The sequence below is a fragment of the Pogoniulus pusillus genome, chromosome 37 (assembly GCF_015220805.1).
Source record: "Pogoniulus pusillus isolate bPogPus1 chromosome 37, bPogPus1.pri, whole genome shotgun sequence".
NCBI lineage: Eukaryota > Metazoa > Chordata > Aves > Piciformes > Lybiidae > Pogoniulus > Pogoniulus pusillus.
In genome coordinates, this window is record NC_087300.1 from 5,400,208 (window position 1) to 5,408,628 (window position 8,421).

Here is an 8,421-nt window from a genome sequence, read left to right on the forward strand (position 1 = left end):
TTCTGTGACTCTGTGAATAAGGACTCAATGATCCAAGCAGGTTAGTTCTGTGGCTCTGTGAATAAGGACTCAATGATCCAAGCTGGTTAGTTCTGTGGCTCTGTGAATAAGGACTCAGTGATCCAAGCTGGTTAGTTCTGTGACTCTGTGAATAAGGACTCAGTGATCCAAGCTGGTTAGTTCTGTGGCTCTGTGAATAAGGACTCAATGATCCAAGCTGGTTAGTTCTGTGACTCTGTGAATAAGGACTCAATGATCCAAGCTGGTTAGTTCTGTGGCTCTGTGAATAAGGACTCAATGATCCAAGCTGGTTAGTTCTGTGGCTCTGTGAATAAGGACTCAATGATCCAAGCTGGTTAGTTCTGTGACTCTGTGAATAAGGACTCAATGATCCAAGCTGGTTAGTTCTGTGACTCTGTGAATAAGGACTCAGTGATCCAAGCTGGTTAGTTCTGTGGCTCTGTGAATAAGGACTCAATGATCCAAGCTGGTTAGTTCTGTGACTCTGTGAATAAGGACTCAATGATCCAAGCTGGTTAGTTCTGTGACTCTGTGAATAAGGACTCAGTGATCCAAGCTGGTTAGTTCTGTGGCTCTGTGAATAAGGACTCAATGATCCAAGCTGGTTAGTTCTGTGACTCTGTGAATAAGGACTCAATGATCCAAGCTGGTTAGTTCTGTGACTCTGTGAATAAGGACTCAGTGATCCAAGCTGGTTAGTTCTGTGGCTCTGTGAATAAGGGCAGATGAGAGGCTCTCAGACATTTTGTACCTTGGCAAGAATTGAAATCTATGGCTCTGGGGGGTGATTGTCAAGGGGCCACAGGCTTAGGATTAGTGTGGTGAGCAGGGCACCACCAGAGAGACAGAGAGATGGCCTCAGGACCACCAGAACTGCGAAAGAAGAGTCTCCTTAGCAAGACTTCAACCTGAGCTACTGGTACACCTCTAAAATGCATGCACTTTGCCTGCCTCTCCTCCCTTTGGATCTAAGGACAGGGCTCAAAGTCATGAAAGAGCAGGATAACCTCGAGTACTCCAAGGAACATTCCTGAGGAGGAACTTGATCTGAATCCACCTGCACCAAGACCTTGCAGACAGCCTCTTAGGCAGGAATAAATTCAAGTGCTTGAAACTTGCAGAGGAACAAGTTTTTCTTTCTCCTCTGGTATTTAGAAGGCCTTTTTAAAATGCAGGTTTTCTCTCAGCTGCACAAGTCCAAGAGAAGTGCAAAGTTCTATAACACTCTAGAATTTTACTGAAAGGACCTGGTCTAGTGTAGGGTGATCCTGCCCATGGCAGGGGGGTTGGAACTAGATGGTTCTTGTGGTCCCTTCCAACCCTGACTGATTCTATGAGTTCATTGTCAGGAACTGGTCAAAGATAATGCTGGGAATATAGCATGAGGACAGGGATCAGAGCCAGCAGACATATTTAGTCCTCACTGAACATAAACAAGGACTCTCATTCCTCTTCCCTATTGTCTAGAACAGCTTAAGGCTTCCTCATGTGTTTTTTTTTTCCCTCAAGGAGGATCCTCTTGAAGTGCTGACTGCACCAAAGTCTCTCACTGAGATTCTTGTGTCAAGCATCTTAAAAAGGGACAAACACTATACATGGTGTATATAAAGTCATTTAATGGCAGTAGCTCAATTCCTAATGTCAGTGACAGCAACTCCTTCAAAATGAGAAGAATATTTTTCTTTCCAAGACAAAAAAAACCCCAAACCACAAAGATAAGGGGGGAAAAAAAACCCCAAACCCTGCTGCAATACTGGCTCCTGAGGCTGGGGCACACTGGAGTGGAAGGGGTAAGTGATGGATCATCAGAGGCACTGTTCTACCAAAAGATGGTTTCATCTCCAACTGGAGCAGGGCAATACTGGCTCCTGAGGCTGGGGCACTGGAGTGGAAAGGGTAAGTGATGGATTATCAGAGGCACTGTTCTACCAAAAGATGGTTTCAGTTCCAACTGGAGCAGGGCAATACTGGCTCCTGAGGCTGGGGCACACTGGAGTGGAAGGGGTAAGTGATGGATCATCAGAGGTACTGTTCTACCAAAAGATGGTTTCATCTCCAAATGAAGCAGGGCAATACTGGCTCCTGAGGCTGGGGCACTGGAGTGGAAGGGGTAAGTGATGGATTACCAGAGGCACTGTTCTACCAAAAGATGGTTTCAATCTCCAAATGGAGCAGGGCAATACTGGCTCCTGAGGCTGGGGCACACTGGAGTGGAAGGGGTAAGTGATGGATTATCAGAGGCACTGTTCTACCAAAAGATGGTTTCATCTCCAAATGAAGCAGGGCAATACTGGCTCCTGAGGCTGGGGCACTGGAGTGGAAGGGGTAAGTGATGGATCATCAGAGGTACTGTTCTACCAAAAGATGGTTTCATCTCCAACTGGAGCAGGGCAATACTGGCTCCTGAGGCTGGGGCACACTGGAGTGGAAGAGGTAAGTGATAGATCATCAGAGGTACTGTTCTACCAAAAGATGGTTTCAATCTCCAACTGGAGCAGGGCAATACTGGCTCCTGAGGCTGGGGCACACTGGAGTGGAAGAGGTAAGTGATAGATCATCAGAGGTACTGTTCTACCAAAAGATGGTTTCATCTCCAAATGGAGCTTTGGTCTCTGGATTCAAATGATAATAAATTATGTGGTTTGAGAACAAATATTACATCTTTTGCAAACTCTAAAGGGAGAAGTAGTAAGGCTGGACAGGCAGACCCCTCCTGAGTGCTGCTCTGGCTCAGTGCCATTTGCTGACTGACAGCTGATAATTATCTTTGATTTAATGTCACTTAATGTTCTCTTCCCCCTCCCCCAACTCCCCACCCTTAACACCTTGGTTATTCCCCTCCTGTACTGACACACACCAGGAAAAGTGGTGTCTTGGAAGACAATGCACACCAAAAGGACATCCTGCTTCAGACAGCTACAGAGAAAATGCCAAGTTTATTTACTCCTTAAAAATATTAACTAATCCACCAGCTGAGAAAACTATAATTAAAGCTTTAAACTTCAGAGGAGAGTACAAAACATGGACAAAAGGCCAACCCTAACCAGAAATGAATTCAGCATTTCTTTTTTATCTGCAGAGTAGTGGCACTGAGCATTCCCAAATAAGGGAGCTCTGGAATCAAGCAAATCAAAGGCTTTTCTTTATGTCCAGGACAAGCAGTATAAGCTATTTCATTGCCTTGAGAAAGTACCTCAGAGGCCTAAGCTTCCAGGTGAAGGAAGGAAAAGAGGGTTTCTGTTATTTCCTCAGTGTGGAGGACAAGAAAAGACTGGATGAGGCACTTAGTGCCATGGTCTAGTTGACTGGATAGGGCTGGGTGATAGGTTGGACTGGATGATCTTGGAGGTCTCTTCCAACCTGGTTGATTCTATGATTCTATGACAAGGAAGAGCTCCCAGCTCCTCTTTTAGCTTTCCCCCTTTCTCGGGAGCTTAGATCTCCCCTTCTGCCTTCTTCTATGTGTGCACTTGCAGCCCAGAGGGCTGACCAGATTGTTGGCTGCAGCAGCAGAAGTGTGGCCAGAAGGGTCAGGGAGGTGATTCTCCCCCTCTGCTCTGCTCTGCTCTGCTCTGCTGAGACCCCAGCACCATTCTGGAGCGCCATTACAAGAGGGATGTGGAGATGCTGGAGAGTGTCCAGAGCAGGGCCAGGAGGATGCTCAGAGGCTGCAGCAGCTCTGCTGTGAGCACAGAGTGAAAGAGTTGGGGCTGTGCAGGCTGGAGCAGAGGAGGCTCCCAGGGGACCTTCTTGTGGCCTTCCAGCATTTGAAGTGGGCTACAAAAGAGCTGGGGAGGGACTTTTTAGGCTATCAGGGAGTGACAGGACTGGGGGGAATGGAGCAAAGCTGGAGGTGGGGAGAATGAGGCTGGAGGTGAGGAGGAAGTTGTTGAGCAGGAGAGTGGTGAGAGGCTGGAATGGGTTGCCCAGGGAGGTGGTTGAGGCCCCATGGCTGGAGGTGTTTGAGGCCAGGCTGGCTGAGGCTGTGTGCAGCCTGCTCTAGGGTAGGGTGTCCCTGGGCATGGCAGGGGGGTTGGAAGTGGCTGCTCCTTGTGGTCCCTTCCAACCCTGACTGATTCTCTGATTCTCTGTGCTCTCTGAGCAGAGCTGTGTTTGTCAGCAAATTTCCCTTGTGCTGAAGCTCAAGAAAAGCCTCAAATCTGTCTGCTTCTCATCCCAACAAACAGAACAAACTGAAATCTGACCAACTGATTGATGAATCCTCATGTAAGTGAGAAAAAGTACAGAACTTTCCAGCCAAGGTGGTGAGACACTGGAACAGGTTGCCCAGGGAGGTTGCACATGTCCCCTCTTTGGAGGTGTTCAAGGCCAGCTTGGATGAGGACTTGAGCAACCTGGAAGGTGCCCCTGCCCCATCATGACAGGGGGTTGGAACTAGATGACCCTTCCCATCCCAAACCACTCTATGAGTCTATGAAAGCAACCAGGAAAGTCACCAACTGAGTAAGCTGGCACCTGACAGTGTCTTCCAGACCCTGAGCTTCCCAGTCTCTCTTTAGGAGTGAGATAGCCTCTTCTTAGCAGACTACCTTTCACCTTGATTCTATTCTATTCTATTCTATTCTATTCTATTCTATTCTATTCTATTCTATTCTATTCTATTCTATTCTTTCAATTTAATTTTATTTTGTTTTTGCTTTGGTTTACTTTTATTTTAGTTTCAGGTTTTTGGTTTTGTTTTACTTTATTTTATTTGATATTTTATTTCAGTTCACTTTTTGGTTTGTATTTCAGGAAATGCTTCTGTCTGTCTTACACCAAGCAGCAGTTTAGGGACCTCTAAGACAATTTTAAGGAGGTCACAGGATCACAGAAACATTCAGGTTGGCAAAACCACTCAGAGTCACCATGTCCAACCTATCTCCCCACTCCACCCTAAACCATATCCCCAAACACCGCATCCAAACAACTTTTAAACACATCCAGAGTTGGTAACTCCACCACTTCCCTGGGCAGCCCATTCCAATGCTTGACCACTCTTGCTGGGAAAATTTATTGCCTAATATCAAGTCAAAACCTACCCAGGGGCAGCTTGAGGCCATTCCCTCTTGTTCTGTCACTAACGACCTGTGAGAGGAGCCCAGCACCAACCTCTCCACAACCTCCTTTCAGGTAGCTGTAGACAGCAATGAGGTCTCCCCTCAGCCTCCTCTTTTTCAAGCTAACCAGCCCCAGCTCCCTGTCACTCATAGTCATTCCTCTGAAGGGGACATCCACTATCATTCTAATTAACTCATTTTTTTTTTAGCATGCAGATGGATTCTGGCCAAAAAGGATCCCACAGCAAGTCCAGAGGGAATTTTTCTTTCATCTAGTTCCCCAATATGGCTAAGACAGTGTTCATTTCAGGCCTGCATCCTCATGGCAATCTTAGATCCTGGAGTTTTCTGCCTGTCATCATGGGTAAAAACAAATTCAGTAGCTTTTAAAACACTTAGCAGCCTAAAGCCTGCTTCAAGAAGGATTCTGCAGTCAACATCAAGGATTTCTGACATCATCTGTGCAAGGTAAAGATCCGAATCCCACTGCTGAATGTTCAGTGGGGCTTTGGGTTCTTTGCCAATTAGCTATTGCAAAGTCACAGATAAGAAGCAGTGAAAAATCTTAAAGCACTGCAATAAATACTATTATCACTGTTTAGTGCATACATATTGGAGTAAGCAGAGAGAAGAGTGCAATATTCATAGAAATGTAGCTTAAAAGTAAGTTCCTTTGCTTTGGGAACTCTCAGAGAACACAAAGGAAGTGAATGTAAAACCAGAGCTGTATTTCCTCTGCAAAAAAGGCACAGATTAAGGAACCACTCAGAGTATTTCTGTACTTGGTATGCAAGCCTCCTCCTTCCTTTCCCAGCCTCCTACCCTTAACTAACAGCAGCTTCAACCTGGGGAAATGTTTGTTACTGCAGTGATTTCAGACAGCCTTCATCAAGGGCAAGTCCTGCCTGACCAGCCTAGTGGCTTTCCATGATCACAGAATCAGCCAGGCTGGAAGAGACCTCTGAGCTCATCCAGGCCAACCTAGCACCCAGCCCTGGCCAATCAACCAGACCATGGCACTAAGTGCCCCAGCCAGGCTTGGCTTCAACACCTCCAAGGATGGCGACTCCACCACCTCCCTGGGCAGCCCATTCCAGTGCCAATCACTCTCTCTGCCAACAACTTCCTCTTAACATCCAGCCTAGACCTGCCCTGGCACAACTTGAGTCTGTGTCCCCTTGTTCTGTTGCTGGTTGCCTGGCAGAAGAGCCCAACCCCACCTGGCACTGAAGATGCTGAGCTCTTGCACTGTGAGGTGATGCTCAGTAATCTTGACCAACTTTGGTTCCCACATACCCCTGGTAGGGCACAGCTGGCAACAGCACCCACAGTGCTTCCTCCACCTCTGTCAAGCTCTTCAGCACAGTGTCCCTTCTGAGTGCAGGGTTTAGCATTCCTCTCTTAGGAAATGATAACTTCTGGCTCCATTGCCAGTGTTTTCCTGATCCTGCCATTGCACCACAACTATCTTCTCATGCCAGGTGGTGCCATTCTAGTCCGTTTGTCTCTCAGGTCACTGCAGAAAGTGTCCATGGATCATTGTTTGTCTCTGTGCACCAAAGAAAGTAGGAGGCATGCCTGATGCTTCCTGTGCAGGAGGGTATGTATTCACTGATGGCATCTTTTATAAACACATCATGTACTCCACCTAAAGGTGCTGTGTGCCCTGAAAGAGCCAAACACATTTGCATTCCTCCACCATAACTTCTGAAGTCGGCATTTGACTATTTTTGCATTTCTTCCAGGTTGTAGTTAGACAACTCCTAACTCTTTGGGGAAAGCAAAGACCATAAAATGCCAGAGCTCCACTCTGCTGAAATAACATTAGTGAAATATCAAGTCCCTTATGATGTCATGAGGGATTCCTTAATGTGACTATAGCCTCCTAATGACATCATAAAAAACAACTGCAACATCAGAAAGCAGCCAAGGGTCATCAATCAGCTCATCCTCTCTCCTACTCACCAGGGGCAGCAGCCCAGCCTGCTCCTATCTGCTTTTTATGAGCGGTGCTGTCCGCTGAATAGCAGCCAGAGAAGAGACTAATAACCATACAGAGATCAGGGAGAGGACTAATAACCATACAGATATCAGGGAGAGTGCTCAATCATCACCTGAAATGTTCACTGCACCTGAGGGAAATCCGGGTGCTGGAGCCTGAAGAGTCTGCAAGCTTAGCATGTCGAAGAGACAGCATTTACAGCCTTAGAGGTGACCTGGTGTTCTCTGGGCAGCTGGCAGCACTGAGTTAGCAACTCAGTCAAAAAATGAGGGGAGAATGGGACTGGAAATTGAATTCTTTGGTTCCTCTTTTTGTCCTCCAGCTATAAGCAAAAGGGTTTTTTCCCTCCCCCTCCCCATGCTCTCCAGATACCCACCTGCATGCCACATATTGCAAAAGACCACACTGAAAGAAGGCTTTGCACAGTAATGGGTTTAAACTGGCAAAAAGAAGACTGAAAGTAGATGTTAGGAAGAAGTTGTTTGCAGTGAGGGTGGTGAGACACAGGTACAGGTTGAGGGTGGTGAGACACTGGCATAGGTTGAGGACGGTGAGACACTGGCACGGGTTGAGGGTGGTGAGACACTGGCACAGGTTGAGGGTGGTGAGACACTGGCACAGGTTGAGGGTAGTGAGACACTGGCATAGGTTGCCCAGGGAGGTTGTGGAGCACAGAAGCACCCAATGTGATCAAAGCCTGGAGAAGAAAAGGCTTTGAGGAGACCTTGGAGTAGCCTTCCAGTATCTGAAGGAGGCTACAGGAGGGCTGGGGAGGGACTACTGATAAGGTCTTGTAATGACAGGAGGAGGAGGAATGGGTTTGAAGTGGCAGAGGGGAGACTGGAAGTGGATGTTAGGAAGAAGTTGTTTGCAGTGAGGGTAGTGAGACACTGGCACAGGTTGCGGGTGGTGAGACACTGGCACAGGTTGCCCAGGGAGGTTGTGGAGCACAGAAGCACCCAATGTGATCCCTGGAGGTGTTCAAGGCCAGGTTAGATGAAGCCCTGAGCAACCTGTTCTAGTGGAAGGTGTCCCTGCCTATGGTGGTGGTTGGAACTGGCTGAGCTTTGAGGTCCCTTCCAACCTAAACCATCCAATGATCCTCAATCCACCAGGATACTGTGCCTGCCAAGTCTCCTGCTCCTGACAAGAATGGAAACAGCTTCTTTACGTGTGAAAATGCAATGCCTCAGAGCTAAAGGCTCATTATACTCTCTTAAGAACTCTTGGAAGTTTTCCAGGATTGAGGATGCACTGAGGACTTTCCCAGACTTTCAGTAAAGTGAAACAATTAAGTGGCAGATACTATGGTCCCTGCATGGTTCATGATCACTGGTG